The 23,632-nt window shown below is 37.8% G+C and overlaps 1 long non-coding RNA gene across 1 annotated transcript; it reads right to left on the reverse strand.

Moving 5' to 3' along the window:
- Nucleotides 1–935: 935 nt before the first annotated feature.
- On the reverse strand, nucleotides 936–23,632 carry LOC116585242. The gene is made up of 2 exons (XR_004283512.1): nucleotides 23,603–23,632; nucleotides 936–1,028 (listed from the first exon to the last, which is right to left on the reverse strand). It is a non-coding gene; the product is annotated as an uncharacterized LOC116585242 (long non-coding RNA).

A 23,632-nucleotide genomic window follows, 5' to 3' on the forward strand; every position in this document is an offset into this window, starting at 1 on the left:
TTTTGAAGTAAAAAGGGGGGAAATCCTAAGTTTAAATGCAGAATAGAAGCTATTTTATAGATCTGAATCTGGCAAAATTTTGTTACTATTCCTTAGGAATATCTATTGGCTTTAATCAGATATAACAAAGAACTGTTAGCACTTTAAATAATTAAAATTCCTTCAGGGACATTCAATCCAATTAGATGTGTTGTCTTTGATAGATAATAGGGAGCTTATCACTAAAAGTGCTCAATTATAAAACCTAAGAAAAACTTTGAGAGTAAAAGTGAGAAGAGGACTGTCAAGAAGCTCCCCCTATTTCCCCCCCACTGGGATCAAGAGAAATAAGAGTAATGGACCTTCTGGGTTCCACAACTGCCTCAGAATGGAATAATATAGCTAGTAGGTGGGCTCAAGTCTTAGCAGTCACTACCAGCTGGAAGATGGGTCCAAAAAGAGTGGAGATGAAGAAAGAAGCAAACAGAGTTGAGCAGCAAGATAGTAGAAGAAACATGCATTAAAATAGAGCAGGGGAGATATATTGATGACTGGATGAAAACAGACATTTAGGAAATGTAGATATTTAAAGAAAATCATTGGGAAGACTTTTACGTGGTACGCTGTATAAAACTCCAACAGTAAAGGTCTATACTATTCCTCAAGACACCTGGAGTCATATTTGTTTTTTCACTTACTATGATTCTGTGCAGAGATTAGGTCACTAGGGCCTTGGATTTTATTCAGAATGTTGATAAATAAATCCCTAACCAGGTGCAAATTAGTTTTACTTTGCTTTTCCAAGTCATCAAATCCTGAGCATCTCATGTGTATCCTTTAACATACCATTTGCCAAAGTGGTTCAGCAATTATAAGTTTGGGATGTGTAGGCTTGTAAGGTTTTTAAAATTCTTTTTATTTAAATTTAAATTAATTAAAACATATTGTATTGTTAATTTCAGAAGTAGAATTTAGTGATCCATCAGTTGCATATAACACCCAGTGTTCATTACTTCAAGTGCCCTACTTAATGCCCAACACCCAAGTACCTTATCCCCCCACCCCACCCCTCTAGCAACCTTGTTTGTTTCATATAGTTAAGAGTCTCTTATTGTTTGCCTCCCTCTGTTTTCCTCTTATTTTATTTTTCCTTCCCTTCCCCTATGTTCACCTATTTTGTTTCTTAAATTCCACATATGAGTGAAATGGTATGGTTTTCTCTTTCTCTGATTGACTTATTTTGCTTACCATAATACCCTCTACTTTCATCCACATCATGCAAATGTGAAGACTTCACTCTTTTTGATGGCTGAGTAATATTCCATTACACACACACACACACACACACACACACACACACACTTCTTTATCCATTAATCTGTCGATGGACATCTAAGCTCTCTCCACAGTTTGGCTATTGTGGACATTGCTGCTATAAACATTCAGGTGCATATGTCCCTTTGAATCACTGTATATGTATCACTTGGATAAATACTTAGTAGTGCTATAGTTGGGTCATAGGGTAGCTCTATTTTTAACTTCCTGAGGAACCTGCATACTGTTTTCCACAGTGACTGTACCAGCTTGCATTCCCGCCAACAGTGTAAGAGGGTTCCCCTTTTTCTGCATCCTTGCCAACACTTGTTGTTTCCTGTGTTGTTAATTTTTAGCCATTCTGACTGGTGTAAGGTGGTATCTCATTCTGGTTTTGATTTATATTTCCCTGATGCCAAGTGATGTGGAGCACCTTTTCATGTGTCTTTTGGTCATTTGTATGCCTTCTTTGGAGAAATGTCTTTTCATGCCTTCTGCCCATTCCTTGATTGGATTATTTATTCTTTGGGTGTTGAGTTTGATAAGTTCTTTATAGATTTTGGGTACTAGCCCTTTATCTGGTATGTCGTTTGCAAATATCTTCTCCCATTTTGTCAGTTGTCTTTTGCTTTTGTTGACTGTTTCCTTTGCTGTGCAAAAGCTTTTGATCTTGATGAAGTCTGAAAAGTTTATTTTTGCCCTTGATTCCCTTGACTTTGGTAATGTTTCTAGGAAGAAGTTGCAGTGGCAAGGTTGAAGAGGTTGTTGCCTGTGGTTGAAGAGGTTGTTGCTTGCTTTCTCCTCAAGGATTTTGATGGATTCCTGTCTCACATTTAGATCTTTCATCTATTTTGACTCTATTTTTGTGTGTGGTGTAGGGAAATGGTCCAGTTTCATTCTTCGGGATGTGGCTGTCCAATTTTCCCAGCACCATTTGTTGAAGAGACTTTTTCCACTGGATACTCTTTCCTGCTTTATCAAAGATTTATTGATCATAGAGTTGAGGGCCCATTTATGGATTCTCTATTCTGTTCCAATGATCTATGTGTCTGTTTTTGTCCCAGAATTGTACAGAAACATCCTGGGTTTCTCAGAACCTTTAGCATGCAAATGTTACTATAATTGCCCAAGAAGGAGACACGGTATGCCACATTTCCCAAATTTGACAATAGAATCCTTTTTCTCAAAACATCTCAGGATACTACTGTTCAATGGAGCAAACTCTAGGAAATAATTCTGATGGATTGCCTACCTTTATTGAGTTAGAATTTGGCTTTAACAGATATAGTCAAGAGCAACTTTTTTTTTTGCAATTGTTATGAAATAGTATCTTGCAAGAAACATTCTTTATCTTACTATAATCTAGCAATTACTTTAACTATGAAATTGTTATTTTTCATTTATGTTGATATGCATGATCACGTTCAGTTAAGTAATTTATTTCAAAGTCTCCTGCATTGTCCTTTGTGTCACCACATGTAGACATGTGGTTGTCTTGTTTTCCTAAGAGTATGTAAGCTCCATGAAGTCAAGTATCACGCCTCCACTTTCGCTAAATCATGCATAGCTCTTGCTGCAGTGTTAGATGCAAGATCAAGATTCAACAGGCACACCTTGATTAAAGAAAATAAAGTTTAAAAATGCAGAAGTAAATTTTTAATAAACTTCTTACGTATTTGATAACATATCATCTAAGTATTTTTGTGCTTTATTTAACACTCTCCTCCTTTTTCCTCTCTGTCCCTTTTAAGCACCAAATACACCCTGTAAGGAAGATAGAGGCAAAAAATCTAAACAAGGCAGTCCTGAAAAGGTTTTTTCAAATTTATTCCAATATTAAGGATAAATCTTTGGCTAACAACTTAAAACCATTCCAACTAGTCTTTTGCTTGATTCTCACCCAGTTTATTCATTAATTGGCCAAGGTTTTCATTCCCACTTTTTCATAGCTATGTTCTCCTTAATCTATAATAATATCATATCTTTCAGAGTTATCTCTTTGCTTTGCAAGTCAGGAAAATTTTCCCTACCATCTCATTCTAAAAGCACTTGGCAGGTAAACTTCTGTTATCATATCTTTGTGTAAGAAGGTCCTTAGCTTAGTCTAATGGTATTTTGCCAAGTAAACAAATTACAGTCTATTATTTCCACTGGAAATTCCCTTTATAAAATTGAAGAATTTCACAATAAAAAAATCACTAGTCAGATAAACCCCAAGTTCTTCTTAGCTATGGCATTTGGGGGGTGCAACTTAATGGGGTCGTTATTCATATGACCGAGTTGATGACACCAATATATCAAATTTATAATGGAAAATTTAAGACCAAGTATTTCTGCCAGTAGTTCCATTGTTCCCACTTCCCTTGTCTGCCTGCTACTTCCTCCAACCCATTCGTCCATAAAATCACTGGCCTCTCTGCATTAACCTCTTTAGACCCTGCCCTTACTATCCTCTTGGTCTTATCCCTGCCCTTGAACTTATCCGTTTTCCTTGCTTCTTCCCATTAACAACGTTGGCTGGCTTCTTTCATTGTCCCTTTCCAAACTTTATTAACTGTACACATACTTTCTTTTTTTTCCTCAAGTTTCTCAATTAGTGGCCATCCTTTCTTCCAGTCTAACCCAAAAGCAAACCAAGATGTGGTTGGCATACTCCTCACTGAAGCTTCCAGACCATAGCTCCAAAACACTTATCAATAGTCACAGTTATTCTGTCCATACAGGATTCTCCCAACATACATATGGCTGTCATCCATAGACTCTAGGGCCATCCCTCAGCTTCCTTGAAGTCAGACTCAGTTTTCATTCCTACCACACTCCCACCATCCTGTAAATGGATTACAATATCAAAGTTGACCATCCAGCCAACATCCGGGCCTTTCACATCCTCAGACTTTTCTTCCTTTCCTCATAATTCACTTCCCTTAGATGTGCCCCCACCATCCATGCACACACAGTCAGTCCTTAGAAGTTTATACTGAGTGCTGACCGGTTCTAAGATCTTGTAACTGGTTTATCAAATAAGCTGGACTGAGTAGGGGTGACATTATAAACTAGCTTAGTGTTTATTTTCATACAACTGTCTTTGAGTCCATTGAACTTGTTCAGTCTTTCCCACCCCTGAATGAAATTTCAGGCAGGTCCCATGTTTTTTTTCTGGTTCCTCCTGGGTGTTAATAAATAGCTTCATAGTAAATAAATAGCTTTGATGTAGTAAAAAAGTTCAATTAAATCTAAATCAAAATTTCACTCTTTTAGTCCATTCAAGTGCTTCTCCTCCCTTACTCTTTGAGCTATTTGCCTATCTCCTCCCCTGTTACTGGTTAATTAACCACTCATTTTTACTTCTAGGGAAGTTGAGGTAAGTGGGAGGGAAAGATGTAAGGAAAAAAGAGAAGTCTCATTATACTGATGCCACTGAAATCTTTTGTGTTTCATGCCCAAATTCTGGCTCTTTTTCCCTTTAGTGCTTTTATGGATTTTTAGGAGACTCATCTACATTCCTTTAGCAAAGGTAATATCTGCTCCTTATGGTCTCATACAACATAGCTCCCAGGCTCTGACTTCTGGTGGTCTCTGAGGGTCTGACCTTCTCACTCTTCCCAACAGACCTGTATGGGAAATCCTTTAAGACAACTCAAAAACAGCAATCTGTAACTCAATAATAAAAAGACAAGTTATCTAATTTTTTAAATTGACAAAAGGAATTGATTACATTTCTTCAAAGAAAATATACAAATGGCCAATAAATACATGAAAAGATGCTCAACATCAGTATCATTAGTGTAATGAAAACCAAAACTATAATCAGATACCACTTAATACCTACTAGTCTGGTTATTGGTTAAAAAAAAGAGAGAGATGGACACCTGGGTGGCTCAGTGGGTTAAAGCCTCTGCCTTCAGCTCAGGCCATGGTCCCAGGGTCCTGGGATGAAGCCCCGCGTCGGGCTCTCTGCTCAGCGGGGAGCCTGCTTCCTCCTCTCTCTCTCTTTGCCTGCCTCTCTGCCTACTTGTGATTTCTGTCTGTCAAATAAATAAATAAAAATCTTTTTTAAAAAAAAGAGAGACAATAAGAAGTGTTGGCAAAGATGTGGAGAAATCTGAATTCTCATACATTGCATTCTCATTGTTGGTGGAACTGTACAATGCTACAGCAGCTTTGCAAACACTCTGGAAATTCCTCAAAATGATTAACATAAATTTACGTATGACTCAGCAATTCCTCTCTCAGATATACACTGAAGAAAAGTGAAAACAGACATTCAAACAAAAACTTGAAACACAAATATTTAATAACATTATTTGTAATATCAAAAACAAATATCCCTCAACTGTTCAATGGATAGACAAATATGGTATACCCACACAATGAAGTATTACACAGCCATAAAAAGTAATAGAGCACTGATTCATGCTAAAACATAGATAAGCCAGCAGACCCCAAAAAGGGGGGGGGGTATATTTTATATAATTCCATTTACATGAACTGTCCCAAGTGGGCAAATCTATAGATACAGAAAGTTGATTAGTGGTTAACTACAGCAGATGGGTGGAAGGAATGGAATGGGGAATGACTGCTAATGGATATGGGGTCTCTTTTTGGGAGACAGAAATATTCCACATTTAGATAATGGTGATAGTTGCACAACTCTGTGACTAATCTAAAATCCACTGAACTGTATAATTTAAGGTGGAAAATTTGATGGTAAAATAAACTGGGGAAGAGGAGGAGACCAGTCACTATATCAGATCCATATCACTGCCACTATGGTCCCTTCCCCTTGCTCTAACAAGGTACCCTCAGATTAGGCTTTCCTCATGAGACATTTTTTCAGGAACTAATCTCTGTGTCAGCCAAATTTTGGGAAGCATATGTTAAGCTCTTAAGGTGATTCTGAAAAAGCAGTGTGTTACAGACAAAAAGAAATGAATCAGCATGGTTGTGCTCCAAATAATCTTTAATTACAAAAATGTGTTGTGGCCAGAGTTGGTCCATGGGCCTTAGTAGGCTTATGCTGTTCTAGAGTCAAGTGGAGGAATTTAGATAGAGAAGGAGGATATATGGTACTTTTGTTCAACTGGAAGAACCTATTTTAACACCCTATTATAGTATTACATGATGAAACCCTCTCTCCAATCCTACTATCCTGTCTGAACACTGAAGCCACCACTTTGCCCTCATTACCCATCCTGTCCCTTCACACCTCCCTGTTTACCTGATTGTCTCACTTAAGTCATTTCCTTACATCCTGGACCATAGTCTCAATTTTGCTATATCTTTATCCTACATTCACTTACCCCCCTGATCTCATACCACAAGTTCCTAAAGAATTCCCAAGTCTCACGAAATCCAGACTTGTGGTGTTTTTCCCAGTGCTGTACTGACCAGTAGTACCAGGGCAATCTCACAGCCACAGAAGTAAGTTGTTCTACCACACAGTTAAACCTCTGGCTGCATCAGAGCCTTGCCACACACCAGCAGGCTTTTCTCTAACCCTCAAAAAGGACTTTGAACTTCTGTCTTGCAGAGATGGTAAGGACCACCTTTATGAACTCTCATTATCCAACTTAAAAGTGCTTTGTATCTCAATCAATACCTAAATTATCCAGTATGGTGGCCACTAGCTACAGATGGCTATTGAGTACTTGAAAAATGTGTAGCATAACTTGGGACGCCTACACTGAAGCAGTGTAAAATACTTTCTGCCATATGTACCCCAATGTTCATAGCAGCAATGGCCACAGTCACCAAACTGTGGAATGAGCCAAGATGCCCTTCAACAGATGAATGGATAAAGAAGATGTGGTTCATATATATAACGGAATATTACACCTCCATCAGAAAGGATGGATGCCCAACTTTCGTATCAACATGGACGGGACTGGAGGAGATTATGCTGAGTGAAATAAGTCCAGTGGAGAGAGTCAATTATCATATGGTTTCACTTACTTGTGGAGTATAAGGAATAATATGGAGGACATTAGAAGAAAGAAAGGAAAAGTGAATTGGGGAAAACTGGAGGGGGAGATGAAGCATGAGAGACTGTGGACTCTGAGAAACAAACTGAGGGTTTTGAAGGGGAGGGGAGTTGGGGGTTAGGTTTGCCTGGTGGTGGGTATTAAGGAGGGCATGTATTATGTGGAGCCCTGGGTGTGGTGCATAAACAATGTATCTTGGAACACTGAAAAATTTTTTTTAGTTTTTTAAAAACACAATTTTGTGTTAGCTGGACTATTTCATTGTAACCACTGAAAATGTAGCTTCTGAATTAAGGTGTGCCATAAGTATAAAATGCAAACTGAATTTCAGACAGTAAAAAAAAAAATGTGAATTGTTTTATTGATAGTTTTATACTGATTACCTGTTGAAATAATAATATTTGAAATTATGTCTATTACACAGTGTGCTACTATACTATTCTCAGCTCCTCTGGTATCAGAAGAATAAGGAACATTTTGGGGTTTTGTTGGTTGGTTGGTTTTGTTTTGTTTCCTTCAGGGCCATCTTCTACAGAATTTACAAATTCCAAATGCATTTATCCTATAGAATGCCACATGGTATTCCTTTTCCTAATTATCATTAAACATTTCCTCTTTACTAGTTCATTTTTTATCAACAGCATATCAGAAAATAAGGGAGGATGGTTAGTAGCCAGTTCTGCTGAGGCTTTCAGGAAGAATGAAGAAAATGACTCAGGGAGCTCAGGTGTCCAAAGTTAAGGGCTGAAAGTCCAAAGGGAATTTCTTTCCTTACCCAGGTGATTAGAAGCCAGGAATAAAAGAGGCGATAGCCCCCAAAATGGAAGAGACCCTCAGTAGATTTGCATTAGTGCTGTTGCTAGTTATGTCTACCTAAGTAATAAAGAAATCGGTCCAGGATTTAATCCAGACAGGGCTCTTAAAAACAGACTGAGACAGTCCACTAATTGGAATTTTGGAAATGTGGCTATGAAAGGACTTACTTACTTTCATTTCAGTGAAGACCAACCAACTATTTGTGTTAGAGGGCATTTTTTGCCACTATTTCTTGTTTTTAATACTATTTTTTTTATTCTGCTAACAGTAAAAACAATAAAAAATAATTGCTAACAGTAAAAACAACAAGAAGAAATGATGAATGTGTGTCCTCCTTTGAGAAAGAAATTATGTTTCTCTCCCCTGAGACTCACTGGGTACTGAACCCAGTTTCCAAATAGAAATAGAAGCTAGCAGGTCAAATCTCTGGAGTTTTCAGGGTGGGGGGAAAAACCACTAACCATTTCAAAAGCTGGGCTTTTGCAAGTCCATTACTCCTTAATAAAGAGTGCTGCATCCATATTCTAGTGTCATTTTATCTACAGTCTACCAAAACAAGAGGTAGTGGCTTCTTTTATGTCTGAGTTTCATCCTTGAGTTTCATTTTTGAATGTACATGAATAATTTTCAGAAATTTCTCTTTCAGGATGAAGGAGTGCACTTGTGATGAGCACCAAGTGATGTATGGAAGTGTACTATTTTGTATACCTGAAACTAATATTACACAGTATGTTAACTAACTAAATTTAAATAAAAATGTAAAAAAAAAAAAAAAAACCTGCCCTTTCAAATCTTGGGCTTCAGTGTATAAACTTTGATCAGTTTCTGGCATAAAGAGAAGCTTATTCATAGCCAGGATTTTGACTTTGAGATCTCTCTGTGTAGGTCTTCTTGGATCTCTTTATGTAGAGACAAGAAAAAAGAGATTTTGTGTATGAACACTGGTACATGAGTGGCATACTCATGTGTAACATGATCCAGAAGGTAATGCCAGAGTAAAATTAATATAAAACTGGAATTTTAAAGAAATCTAACCTGTCCTCAAATATAGGTTAATTTGACTTTCTTCCAAAGAGTATTGGGAGAAAGTAACTTCACAGTAAAGAAAACTGACAAACACTATATTATCAAGCAAGTGATCCAGTCAATATCAATAGCAACAAGACATGCTGATAGTTATGTACCTTTTTTTAAAAAATTTTATTTTTTTAAATCTCTTTTTAGTGTTCCAGAATTCATTGTTTATGCACCACACCCAGTGCTCCATGCAATTCGTGCCCTCCATAATACCCACCAACTGGCTCCCCCAACCTCACACCCCTCACCTCTCCAAAACCCTCAGATTGTTTTTCAGAGTCCACAGTCTCTCATAGTTCATCTCCCCTCCAATTTCCCCCAGGATAGTATGTAGCTTTGATATGATGTGATGAGAATGGCCCTTTATTTCTGTGGTCTTCCTCCTCCAAACACCTAACTCTAGTCTAGTCATGATTTTAAAAAGAAATCAGAGAAGTCTCAAATGAGGGGCACCTGAGAGGCTTAGTCATTTAAATGTCTGATTCTTGATTTCGGTTCAGATCATGTTCTCAGGGTCATGAGATCAAGCCTTCCATCAGGCTCTGCACTGGGTGTGCAGCCTATTTAAGATGCTCTCTCTCCCTTTGCCCCTCCCCCAGCTTTCTCTCTTTCAAAAAAAAAAAAAAAAATCCCAAATGAGGGATATTCTACAAAATACCTGATGAATATTCCTCAAAATTGTCAAAGTCCTCAAAATCAAGAAAAGTTGGAGAAACTGTCATAGCCAAGAGGAGCCAAAGCAGATATGACAATTAAATGTAATGTGTTGGGGTGCCTGGGTGGCTCAGTCAGTTGAAGTGTCTGCCTGTGCCTCAGGTCATGGTCCCAGGGTCCTGGGATAGAACCCTTGGGGGGAATCCCTGCTCAGTGGGGATCCTGCTTCTCCTGCTGCCTCTGCTGCTCCCCTGCATATATGCTCTCGCTCTCTTTCAAATAAATAAATGACCATATAAATAAATAAATAAAATGTAGTATCCTGAATGGGAACCTGGAATGAAAAAAGGACATTAGGTAATAAATAAATCTGAATAAATTATGGATTTTAGCTAATAATATATCAATACTGGTTCATTAATAAGAGCCAATGTACCATACTAATGCAAGATGTTAACCATAGGGAAACTAGGTTCAGAGTATATGGGAACTCTTTGCACCCATATTGTTCTAAAATAAAAGGTTTATTAAACATAAAAAAGAGAAATGTTGCTTGTTTGTTCTAGTATAGGCCCCTAATAGATTATTAAATGAATATGAATGACTTGTTATGGAACTTTCTGTAAAACATCCATCCTGGAGTCCATGCCATGTGATTAAAATAATTACCATATAAATAAGATCACTGTAGGATAAACTTCTGTTAATGCTTTAGTAATTCAATGCCCCAAGGAGTATTCCACCCCACAAAAAGTGGGTAGATTCCTGGATCACACTAAACTTGAACAGATAAAATTTTAGCCTGCCATTCTGGTATTGGCCGGAACTCACCATTATTTATGCAATTAGTAATTGAATTTTCTTGGAACAAATCTTTCTCAATGTAATAAAAATACCATAAAGTTCAAACTGAGTAGCAATAGGCAACTTTTAATAGCCCAATCTGCTCCCAATTGTAAAGTAAACCAATTTGGGAAAGAAGCTTGTAGACATATAAATAAGTATTTGTTTTATTTGTTAATCACATTTTTCTGTGCAGTTTTTTCTCAATTTAGGAATAAGTTAAAGTTTTAGACTGACTAATACCAGTTGCTAATTGAAAAGCAGAATCTCTGTAAATTTTACTTTAACTACTCCTTTAACTTTAGACACAAAGCTAGATTTTTCAAAAGATGTTGCAAGTTGAATGTTATGGTATTATACTTTCGCAAACAGTTGCCGTCAGAAAGCATTTAATTATCATTAGGAGTCTGTGCAAGCTTTTAGTTAGAACATAAATAGTGGTAATGAGAAAAATAGATCATTCATGTTACCCATTCACCAAATATTGAACCATCATCTGCTAAGTCCCAGCATAGGCATATACTGGGGGCCAAAAAAAGATGCAGGCCTTGTCTTCTTGGTGCAGGTGACATTAGCCAAGTAATTCATGTCAGATTATGTAATGGATTTGATCCAGCAGCTTCAACAACTTGCGTACAAATATAAAACTATTTTATTTTTCTAATAAATACCTTTAATTCTGCCCTGTGAACCATTCTTTTTACTGGATAGCAGGACCCCTACTGTTGTCTCTTCTCTAGTCCACTTATTTGCTCTCCCTTCCATTAATTATAACAGAATGTTTTTGTTTATGAAGTCCTGTTTATTTTTAAATATCAATCACTTATTTGATAGACTCTCCCACCTACCTTGCAACTAGACTTAAAGCTGTAGGCAGGTACGGATGGAGTACGTGGGGATTCTCTTTAGGCAGGTACGGATGGAGTACGTGGGGATTCTCTTTAGGCAGGTACGGATGGAGTACGTGGGGATTCTCTTTAGGCAGGTACGGATGGAGTACGTGGGGATTCTCTTTCATAGCACATCCTCCTTCCCTGCAATGTCCCTTCTTTTGGGTCTAACCTCAGAGGGGTCAAAGAAAAAGACATCTGGTTTGGAACAGCCCAGGCAATGCTGCTGTTTCCTTTCTTTTGATCATCACCACTGATCAAGCTTGCTGTCCATAGACAAGATGTGGGGAACCAGTGACCAACAGATTCACTGATGAGGAATTTATCCCAAGTAATTTGTCTAGGTTTGGTAGTCCCTTGAGAGATCCAGTCATATTTTCCAGCTGGAGGCCTCATACCATGTTCTTCTGATGTGCATGCCCCTTTGTTACCCACTAGAACAGCAAGCCTGAAACCCCAAATTGCATGGTCTCAATCCTGCTGTATATGGAAATGGGCCAGATCCATTTTCTGTACATATTTGGAAACACAAATTTCCTTCCTCACCTGCATTATCATACACTATATCTTCTCAAACTTCTTTCCTGATCTTTCCCCTTCTCAGGGAAGAGGAAGTCAACAAGACCATGACAAAGAGCAACTAGGAAAGAAAATGCCAATCTCTAGATACCCTCTTACTTACTAGCAATTCTCTTGCCCACCACTCCTCACTTCCTGGGCTTTGGGGGTAAAGAGGGACTAACCAAGTTTACCCCTTCCCTACAAAGAAATCAGAAGAGGGAAGTATTCCATGCTGCTGCCTTCAATGGCAACTCGGTGTAGCAACTAATTATACGGTGACCTACCCCCAGCCCCTGAGTTGCCTGAAGCTACTGGGCCTCGGCAGGAAATATGGGTGAGCCCAAGTAATCCAGATGCAGAACATCTGTTTTGTAGTATCTATTAAAACTGAACACATGACTACCCTATGACATAGCAACTCTACTACTGGGCATATAGTCAACAAAAATGAGTATATAAACACCCCCAAAAGGTACAAGAGTGTTCATAATAATCAAAACTGAAAAGAAATAGTGGAAATTTAGTAAAACAGCTAAATAAATTGTGGCATTCACACACAAGAATACTTTGCAGCAAAGAAAGAGAGATGCGCCTGTTATATGAAACATGGATGAATTTCACAAATATAATATTGAGGCAAAGGAGTGAAAGGAAAAAAAAATTTCATGTGAACTTTAAAAGTAAGCAACATAACTGACAACGCTAAGTATCAGGATAATGATTACCCTTAGGGAAGAAGGATGTATAATGGTGGGAGAATCGGATGGTGCTAATGTTCTATTTCTTGATTCAAAGTGTTTATTGAATTCTATCCTTTACAATCTGTGCATTTTCCTATGGGTTACATAAATTACGCTTCAACAGAATGATTACCTAAGGGGGGAAAAAAAGGACAATGTAATTCCTTCTATAAAAAGTTAGTAGTTGTTATGTAAGAACTGTGCCCAAAGAAGCAGATTTAACACATGTAGCTTCAGGAGTTAGTACTTATATATTTCCAAATAAAGCATGACTTCATTTGGAGCAAATTTATAAATTATTTTGCTCATTTTCAGTTCTAAGTGTTTTTTGCATGTACAAAAGTAAAGTGAGAACTACCAGTGGGTTGTCTCCAATAGCAGAACTTCTCAAAGTGTTAAAATATGTCAATTTCACTTCAAAGTCTTCAGACACTTCAGAGAGAAAGTTATTTAGGATAAATCCAATAAAAATTCATTGTTTTCTTGTATTGTAGGGAATCAAGTTTAGTTCATTATGATGAAAGTGAAACAGCTCTCACCATTGTTAATGTCACTGTAATTCAATTTAAAATTTCAACATTCAAGATAAATTTACTTGGCTTTTGTAGTTATTATAAATATATACAGATATTTTGGCTTAACATACATAAGTATATAATTTAATTGCAAAGATTTTTTTGCAAATATTTTTAAATAGAACTGTTCTATAGGTGCTACCGGTGTAGCAAAGCCAATATCTTACAAAGTTAATAAATTCCAAAAATTATATCGTTTTAATGATTTTAACCACCCCTCTCAAAAGTGTTCCCATTGTTATATATTACATATAAATTAAGTTCACTCTCAAAAATGTTCCAATTAGGAGTGACATCAACAAGATAAATGGGAAGCCCAAACCTCATTCCCCCACAGAGACACCAACTTGACAGCAGTAAGTGGTACAAAGAGTCTTTTTGAGAACTCCAGAAAACAATTAAGAAGTTATAGTACTCCAGGCTACTGCAGAGGCAAGAATAGTGGTGCTGAAATGAGTAACAAAAGCCATTAAGTTTTATCCAAGATAACGCTTTCACCAAGTTGGCACAGCTCAGCTTGGACCAGGATAAAATACCCCATTCATGACTTCTCCCTCAGGAAGGAAAGAGTAGAATACCATCTAACATTCCAGCTTTTCATGTACTACCAAGTCCTGGTTTCTGTCTAACCCAATTTGGAACACTGACAGGGAGTTGACTTACTTTGGATGTCTGAGGGACACTGAGAACAAAGGAGAACTCAGTAGCTTCTTGCAGCACCTGAGAACCTGCAATTCAGATAGACATCAGAGGAAATGATAGGTTATGAACTTCAGAAAAAGAAAAAGGTAAACCTCTGTAGCTGGGAAATTATATGTGCAAGCCCAGAAGACACATCTCCAGAAAATACTTTAGAGCCCTCCAGAATCTCTAGCCAGGCTGATTAGTAGAAGGCTTCCCCCATAGAAAGCCAGTTTGTAGAGAATGGTAGAGGTGCTTATTCTTTCATATATATAGCACAGCATATGAAGCAACAAGGACACATGGCAAAATCAAAGAAACAAAATAAATCTCTAGAAACTGACTCTAAGGAAAGAGACACCTATGAGTTACCTGAGAAATAATTTAAAATAACACTCTTTAAATGGTCAGTGAGCTGTAAGAGAACACAGATAGACAACTACTAAAAAAAAAAAAAATCAGGAAATGATGCATGAACAAAAATGAGAATATCAAGAGGGAGGTGCAAGATGGTGGCAGAGTAGGGGACCTCATTTCATCTGGTCCCTCAAATTTACGTCTCTTGTTGAATTTATGTGTGTAATGAACACACACAAATTCAACAAGAGATGTAAGAAAATTTATCTAGGTCTCTACAAGAAGAAAAATGACTACTTTTTGCCAGGTAGGAGATATAGAACCTTGAATCTAAAGATTTCCATGGGGAAATACCCCTCCCCATGGAGGGGAGGGAGCCTTCATAAGCCAGCCACCAGAAAGTGATATAACACCAGAGCACAAAATAGGGACCCTTAGAAATCTGCTCCAGTGAGAGACATCTATTTCTGAAATGGGCACAGGGGATGAATAGGGCAGAATTCTAGGTGGATCATCATGGTCTCAGGATCCCAGGATACTCAGAAAGAACAGGTGAGCCTAAACTGATACAGTGTGCAAGCAGTGGAGCAGGGAGACTGGTTATGGTCAGTGAACCCAGAAGGGACCCAGCTCTGGTCACCATAAACATTGAGCTGGGCCAGTAGGGAGATCACTCTCTGCTGGACCACCCTGAAAAGGACAAGGAGGTGAACGCTGTTTAACATCCCAGGGGAGATACGAAGTGGCTGCACCAACCACAGAACAACAGCTTTCAGGGCAGTGTGGCCCCTGAAAGGACACCAGGGGGCACCCAGCCATGACCTGGGAGCTGCAGAAGAGGGTGGTACGTGAAAAAGCCCATGGCCACTAGCAATTGCAAAGGCACAAAGCACAGAGATGCTCGTGGGTCTCCAGAAGTCCCCTGGGAGGGTTGCAGCAGGCATGAATAGCATGAGTCTGTGGAGTTTGGTACACACAGAAGTGGAGATGGTTTGACCTGGAGGGTTTATTGAAGAAAGGGGAGTCCAACCTTGTGTATCTAGGCCAGAGATTCCTGCACCATCATATTTATTCTGACCCTCTAAAGAGAAGCAGAAAGAGAAGAGAAAGGGAACAAAAGCCATACAGACAACCAGCTCACCTTAAGCCCATCCCCCTGAAAAGAAGTAGGCAACTCCACCCAGGCAAAGACACCTGAGAAGCCAGGCAGCAGGCCCCTCCCTCAGAAGACAGTCTGGAAGAACAGGGGAATGATAAGCTCATTTCTCATAGGACTGTAGAACTCCAGCACCAGGGGAAAATAATATATGGCGCTCCAGGTGTTCCCTCATGACTCATTTATACTTGAGGCTCAAATTTTACATTTCTCTTTTGTTTCTTTTTTTCTTCTTCTTTTTTTTTTTCACCCTGTTCCCACTTCAAATGGATTCTAATTTCCCAACTTCTGTTTTTAAGTCACTTTTTAACTTTTATTTTTTACAGCCATGTTTTACAGACTTATGCCCAATATTAGACTGTTTTTCACTCTATCCATTTTATCTTGATATATATTTTTTTTTCTGACTTCTTTGCAATTTTGGGATATAGAGTCTTCTGACACAGAGACCAATAATCAATCATGAACAGGCAGATCACCCTGCTTTGTCCACCCTGACAGATTATAGTCTCCCCCCTACCTTTTTGTTTTGTTTTGTTTTGTTTTGGATCATCTTGGATTTCTTTGCATATCTGTGGTAGATTTTGATCACTTCGGATTTTATCTAGGCTGCATTTTGTTTTGGGTTTTTTGTTTGTTTGTCTTTTGTTTTTCTAGGGTGCATTTTTTAAAATTTATTTATTTTAAGCATAACAGTATCATTATTTTTTTCACCACACCCAGTGTTCCATGCAATCCGTGCCCTCTATAATACCCACCACCTGGTACCCCAACTCCCACCCCCCTGCCACTTCAAACCCCTCAGATTGTTTTTCAGAGTCCATAGTCTCTCATGATTCACCTCCCCTTCCAATTTACCCCAACCCCCTTCTCTCTAACTCGCCATGTTCTCCATGCTTTTTGTTGTGCTCCACAAATACACAACTTGGGTTGTGGTTGATATGTTGGATTCTGCTCATTTGCTCAACCATCCCTTGACAGAATGACTAGGAGAATGAATGCTCAACAAAGAAAAGAACCAGAGACAATGTCCTCTGCCACAGAACTAATAGATATTAGATAGTAGATAGTAGATATAATAGATAATAGGTATTGATAGATGTCAGAGATGGAATTCAGGAAAGCAAATATAAAGCTAATAGTTAGGCTTGAAAAAAGCATACATAACAATACAGAATCTCTAAGGGCAGAATGAGATTTAATCAGACCAAAAGTAAAAATGCTATGTATGGGGTGCAGTCTAAATTAGATGCTTTAATGGCTAGGGTAAGTGAGGCAGAGGAGAGAAAATGTGACCTAGAACACAGGCTGATGGAAAGGAAGGAAACTGAAGAAAAAAGAGAAAAATAACACATAGCACATAAAGAGAGACTTAGATAATTTAATGATACATTGAAAAGAACCAGTATCAGGATCATCAGGATCCAAGAAGGGGTGAAGAAAGAGGGGAGGGGGAGGGCTCAAAGCTATATTTGAGCAAATCATGGCTGAGAACTTCCATAATCTGGGGAAGGAAACAAACATTCATGCCCAAGAGGCAGAGATGACTCCTCCCAAGATCAACATCTTGATGTAACAGTGAAGCTTGCAAATCTTACAGCTGAGGAAACTACCCTGAGAGCACCTAGGGGGAAGAAATTTCTTATGTATAGAAGGATGAACATCAGAATTACACCAGAACTATCCACAGACACTGGCAGGCCAGAAAGGGCTGGCAAGATATAGTCAGGGTGCTAAATGAAAAGAAAATGCAGCCAAGAATTTTATCCAGTAAGGCTTTATCCACCAAGGCTATCAATCATAGTGGAAGGAGAGATAAAGAGTTTCCAGGGCAGACAGAAAGTGAAATAATATGTGACCACTAAGACAGCCCTGCAATATTAAGGGGAATATTGTAAGTGAAGAGATACCCCAGGAGCAACACAGACCAAAAAGCAGCAGGGACAATCTATAGAAACAGGGACTTTACTGGTTATACAATGGCACTAAATACATATCTTTCAATAGTTACTCTAAATGTAAATTGGCTGAATACTCAAATTGAAAGACACATAGTATCAGATTGGATTAAGAAAAAAAAAAAAAGCAGGACCCATCCATATGTTGTCTACAAGAGAGGCATTTCAAACCTAAAGATACCTCCAGATGGAAAGTGAAGGGATGGAGAAGCATTCCCATACTAATGGAGCTCAAAATAAAGCTGGGGTGGTAATCCTCATATCGAACAAATTAGATGTCAAACCAAAGACAGTAGTAAGAGATGTAGAGACACTATATCATACTTAAGGGTCTATCCAACAAGAATATTTAACAATTGTTAAATATCTATGCCCCCAACATGGGAGCAGTCAATTCTATAAACCAATTAGTAACCAAAGTAAAGAAACATATCAATAATAGTACGTTGATAGTAGGAGACTTCAACACTCAGAGCAATGACAGATCCAAGCAGAAGATCAACAAAGAAACAAAGAGTTTTGAATGACACATTGGGACAGTTGGACTTCACAGACATATACAAAACATTCCACCCTAAAATAACAGAATACACATTCTTCCCAAGTGAACATGGACCTTTCTTCAGAATAGTTCACGTAACTGGGTCACAAATCAGGTCTCAACAGATACCAAAAGACTGAGGTTATTCCCTGAATATTTTCAGACCCAATGCTTTAAAAATGAAACACAGTCACAAGAAGAAATTTAGAAGGAACTCAAACACCTATAGGTTTAACAGCATCCTGCTAAAGAATGAATGGATCAACCAAGAAATTAAAGAAGAACTTAAACAATTCACTGAAACTAGTGAGAATCAAAAATGGGATCAAAACCTATGGAATACTACAAAGGCAGTCCTAAGAGGTAAGTATGTAACCATCCAAGCCTCTCTTTAAAAATTAGAAAAAATCCAAAATACACAAACTAACCTTACACCTAAAGGACCTGGAGAAAGAACAGCAAATAAAGCCTAAACCCAGCAGGAGAAGAGAATTCATAAAGATTAGAGGACAAATCAATGAAATAGGAACCAGGAAGAAAAAAAAAACAGTAAAACAGATCAACAAAACTAGAAGCTGGTTCTTTGAAAGAATAAGAATAATAAACTTCTGGCCAGAATTATCCAAAAGAAAAGAGAAAGGACCCAAATTAATAAAATCATGAATGAAAGGGGGGAGATCATGACTAACACCAACAAAATAGAATCAGTAGAAATTTTTATCCTCAACTTTACGCCAACAAATTGGGCAATATGGAAGAAATGGATGCATTCCTGGAAACTTATAAACTACCAAGACTGAAACAGGAAGAAATAGGCAATCTGAAAGACCAATAAGCTGCAAGAAAATTGAAGCAGTAATCAAAACACTCCCAAAAAACAAGAGTCTATAGCCAGATGGCTTCCCAGGGGAATTTTACCAACACTATAGAAGAAATAATACATATTCTACTGAAGCTGTTTCAAAAAATATAAATGGAAGGAAAACTTCTAAAGTCATTCTTTGAGGCCAGCATTACCTTGATCCCCAAACCAGTCAAACACCCCACCAAAAAAACCCACAAAAATTACAAATCAATATCCCTGACAAACAGGAATGCCAAAATACTCACCAAGTTCCTAGCTAATAGGACCCAACAGTACACTAAAAGGACTATTCACCATGACCAGGTGGTATTTATTCCTGGGCTTGAAGGGTGGTTCAACATTTGCAAATCAATTAATGTAATAGGGCACATTAAAAAAAGAAAAGACAAGAACCGTATGATCCTCACAATTGATGCAAAGAAAGCATTTGACAAAATACAGCATCCTTTCTTGATTAAAACTCTTCAAACCATAAGGATAGAAAGAATATACTTCAACATCATAAAAACCTTCTATGGAAAGCTCACAGTGAATATCATTCTCAGTGGGGAAAAACCGAGAGCTTTTCCCCTAAGGTTAGGAGCACTCCAGGGATGTCCTCTCTCACTGTTATTGTTCAACATAGTACTAGAAGTTTCAACTCAGCAGTCAAACAACAAAAAGAAAAGGTATTCAAATTGTCAAAGAAGAAGTCAAATTCTCTCTCTTTGCAGATGATAAAAGACTCCACCCCAAAAGAGCTAGAACTCATACAGCAATTCAACAATGTGACAGGATACAAAATCAATGCACAGAAATCACTTGCACTTCTATACACAAACAATGGGACTCAAGAAAGAGAAATTAAGGAAGTGATCCCATTCACAATTGCACCAAAAAACCATCGGCTACCTAGGAATAAGCCTAAATAAAGATATAAAAGGTATGTACTCTAGAATCTACAGAACACTTCTGGAAGAAATTGAGGAGGACACAAAAAGATTGAAATAAATTCCATGCTCATGGCTTGGAAGAATGAACATTGTTAAAATGTCTACGCTGCCCAGAGCAATCTATACATTCAAACCAATCCCCATTTTCACCATTTTCCGAATCCTAAAATGTGTGTAAAACCATAAAAGACCTGGAATAGCCAAAGAAATGTTGAAAAGGAAAACCAAAGCTGGGGGCATCACACTGGCTGACTTCAAGCTATATCATAAAGTTGTGATCATCAAGACAGCATAGTACTAGCACAAAAGCAGATACATAGATCAATAGAACAGAATAAGATCAGAAATGCGCCCTCAAGGCTACAGTCACCTAATCTTTGACAAATCAGGAAAAGATATCCAGTGGAAAAAAGACAGTCTACTCAATAAATAGAACTGGGAAAATTGGATGGCCACATGCAGAAGAATGAAACTGGACTATTTTCTTGTACCACACACAAAGATAAACTCAAAATGGATGAAAGACTTCAATGTGAGACAGGAATCCATCAAAATCATTGAGGAGAACATGGGCAGTGACCATCAATATTGGACAAAGCAACTTTTTGCAAGACACATCTCTAAAGGCAAGAGAAAAAAAAGCAAAATGAACAACTGGGACTTCATCAAGATAAAAAGCTTCTGCATAGCAAAGGAAACAGTCAATAAAACTAAAAGGTAACTGAAAGAATGGGAGAAGATATTTGCAAATGACATTACAGATAAAGGGCTGGTAGCCAAGATCTATAAAGAACTTCCCAAACTACACACACACACACACACACACACACACACACACCGCAAAAAAAGGAAAGAAAAGAAAAGAAAAGGAAAAAAAAATCCAGTCAAGAAATGGGCAGAAGATGTGAACAGACATTTCTCCAAAGAAGACATACAAATGGCCAACAGACACATGAAAAAATGTTCCACATTACTTACCATCAGGAAAAAAAAAAATCAAAACCACAATGAGATACTACCTCACACCAGTTAGAATGGCAAAAACTAACAAAACAAGAAACAACAGATGTTGTCAAGGAAATGAAGAAAAAGGAACCCTCTCACACTGTTGGTGGGAATGCAAGCTGGTACAACCATTCTTAGAAAACAGTATGGAGTTTCCCCGGGAAGTTAAAATTGGAGCTACCCTATGACCCAGAAATTGCACCACTTGTATTCTCCCCAAAGATACAGTTATAGTGAAAAGGAGGAACATATGCACCCCAATGTTCATAGCAGTAATGTCCACAATAGCCCAGCTATGAAAGGAGCCATGATGTCCTTCAAAGGACGAATGGATAAAGATGTTCATATATAGAATAGAATATTACTCAGCCATCAGAAAGGATGGATATCTACCATTTACATTGACATGGATGGTACTGGAGGGGATTTATGCTAAATGAAATAAGTTGAAATTAAGAAAACAATTTCACTTACAATTGCACCAAAAAAGAAAAAAATACCTAGGAATCTAATTAAATAAGGTGAAAGACCTATACTCTGAAAACTGTAAGACACTGGTTAAAAAAAAAAAAAAAAAACACCTGGAGGCAACAAAAACAAATAAAAAGATATACTATGCTCATGGATTATAAGAATTAATATTGTTAAAATTCCCATACTAGACAAAGCAGTCTGCAGATTCAGTGCAATTCCTATCAAAATACCAATGGCATTTTTCACAGAAATAAAAAAAAAAACAGTCCTAAAATTTATATGGAACCAAAAAACCCTAAATAGCCAAAGCAATCTTGAGAAAGAAAGAGCATGGAGGTTCCTCAAGAAGTTGAAAATAGAGCTACCCTACAACCCAGCAATCACACTACTGGGTATTTATTCTAAAGATACAAATGTAGTGATCGAAAGGGGCATGAGCTCCTGATTGTTTATAGCAGCAATGTCCACAATAGCCAAACTATGGAAAGAACCTAGATGGCCATCAACAGATGATTGGATAAAGAAGATGTGATACACACTCGCACACACACACACACACACACACACACACACACACACTGGAATACTATGCATCCATCAAAAGAAATGAAATCTTGCCATTTGTGACGATGTGGATGGAACTAGAGTATATTATGTTGAATGAAATAAGTCAATCAGAGAAAGACAATTATCATATGATCTCCCTGATATGAGGAATTTGAGAGGCAAAGTGGGGAGTTGTGGGGGAAGGAAAAAATGAAACAAGATGGGATTAAGAGGAAGAAAAACCATAAAAGACTCTTAATCTCAAAAAACAAACTGAGGGTTGCTGGAGGGAGGAGGGTAGAGAGAGGGTGGTTGGGTTATGTTCATAGGGGAGGGTATGTGCTATGGTGATTATTGTGAAGTATATAAGCCTGATGATTCACAGACCTGTACCCCTGGGGCAAATAATAATAAAATTATATGTTAATTTTAAAAAAATTTTTTTAAACCTCCCTGAATTGAACAGATCATCTAAGCAAAATACCAAGAAGGAAATAAAGGCTGTAAATGAGACACTGGACCAGATAGACATCACAGATATATTCAGAACATTCCATCCCAAAGCAACAGAATACACATTCTTCTCTAGTGCACATGGAACCTTCTCCAGAATAGAGCACATCCTGGGTCACAAATCAGATCTCAACCAGTACCAAAAGACTGGAATCATTCCCTGCATATTTTCAGACCACAATGCTCTGAAGCTAGAACTCAATCACAAGAGAAAAGTTGAAAAGAACCCAAATACAGGGAGACAAAAGAGCATCCTACTAAAGAATGAATGGAACAACCAGGAAATTAAAAAAGAATTGAAAAAAATTTATGGAAACAAATGAAATGAAAACACAACTGTTAAAAATCTTTGGACACAGCAAAGGCACTCCTGAGAGAAAGGTATATAGCAATACATATCAGCCTTTCTCATTAAATAAGAAAGGTCTCAAGTGCACAAACTAACCCTACAACTAAAGGAGCTGGAAAAAGAACAGCAAAGAAAGCCTAAACCCAGCAGAAGAAGAGAATAATAAAAATCAGAGCACAAACTGATGAAATAGACACCAAAAGAATCAAACAGATGAATGAAACTAGGAGCTGGTTCTTTGAAAGAATTAATAAGATGGATAAAGTCCTGCCCAGACTTATCAAAAAGAAAAGAGAAAGAATCCAAATTAACAAAATTGAGAATGAAAGAGGAGAGATCACAACCAACACCAAGGAAATACAAACAATTATGAGAAATATTATGAGCAACTATATGCCAGCATATTTGACACTCTGGAAGAAACTGATGCATTCCTAGAGACATATAAATTACCAAAACGGAACCAGGAAGAAATAGAAAACCTGAACAGACCCATAACCAGTAAGGAGATTGAAGTAGTCATCAAAAATCTCCCAACAAACAGGAGCCCAAGGCCAGATGGCTTCCCGGGGGAATTCTAACAAACATTTAAAGAAAAATTAATACCTATCCTCCTGAAACTGTTCCAAGAAATAGAAATGGAAGGAAAACTTCCAAACTCATTTTATGAGGCCAGAATTACCTTAATCCCAAAACCAAAGACTCCAGCAAAAACAGAATTGCAGACCAATATCCTTGATGAATACACATGCGAAAATTCTCACCAAAATACTAGCCAATAGGATTCAACAGAACATTAAAAGGATTATTCACCACGACCAAGTG

This window comes from Mustela erminea, chromosome 2 (assembly GCF_009829155.1).
Source record: "Mustela erminea isolate mMusErm1 chromosome 2, mMusErm1.Pri, whole genome shotgun sequence".
NCBI classification, from domain to species: domain Eukaryota; kingdom Metazoa; phylum Chordata; class Mammalia; order Carnivora; family Mustelidae; genus Mustela; species Mustela erminea.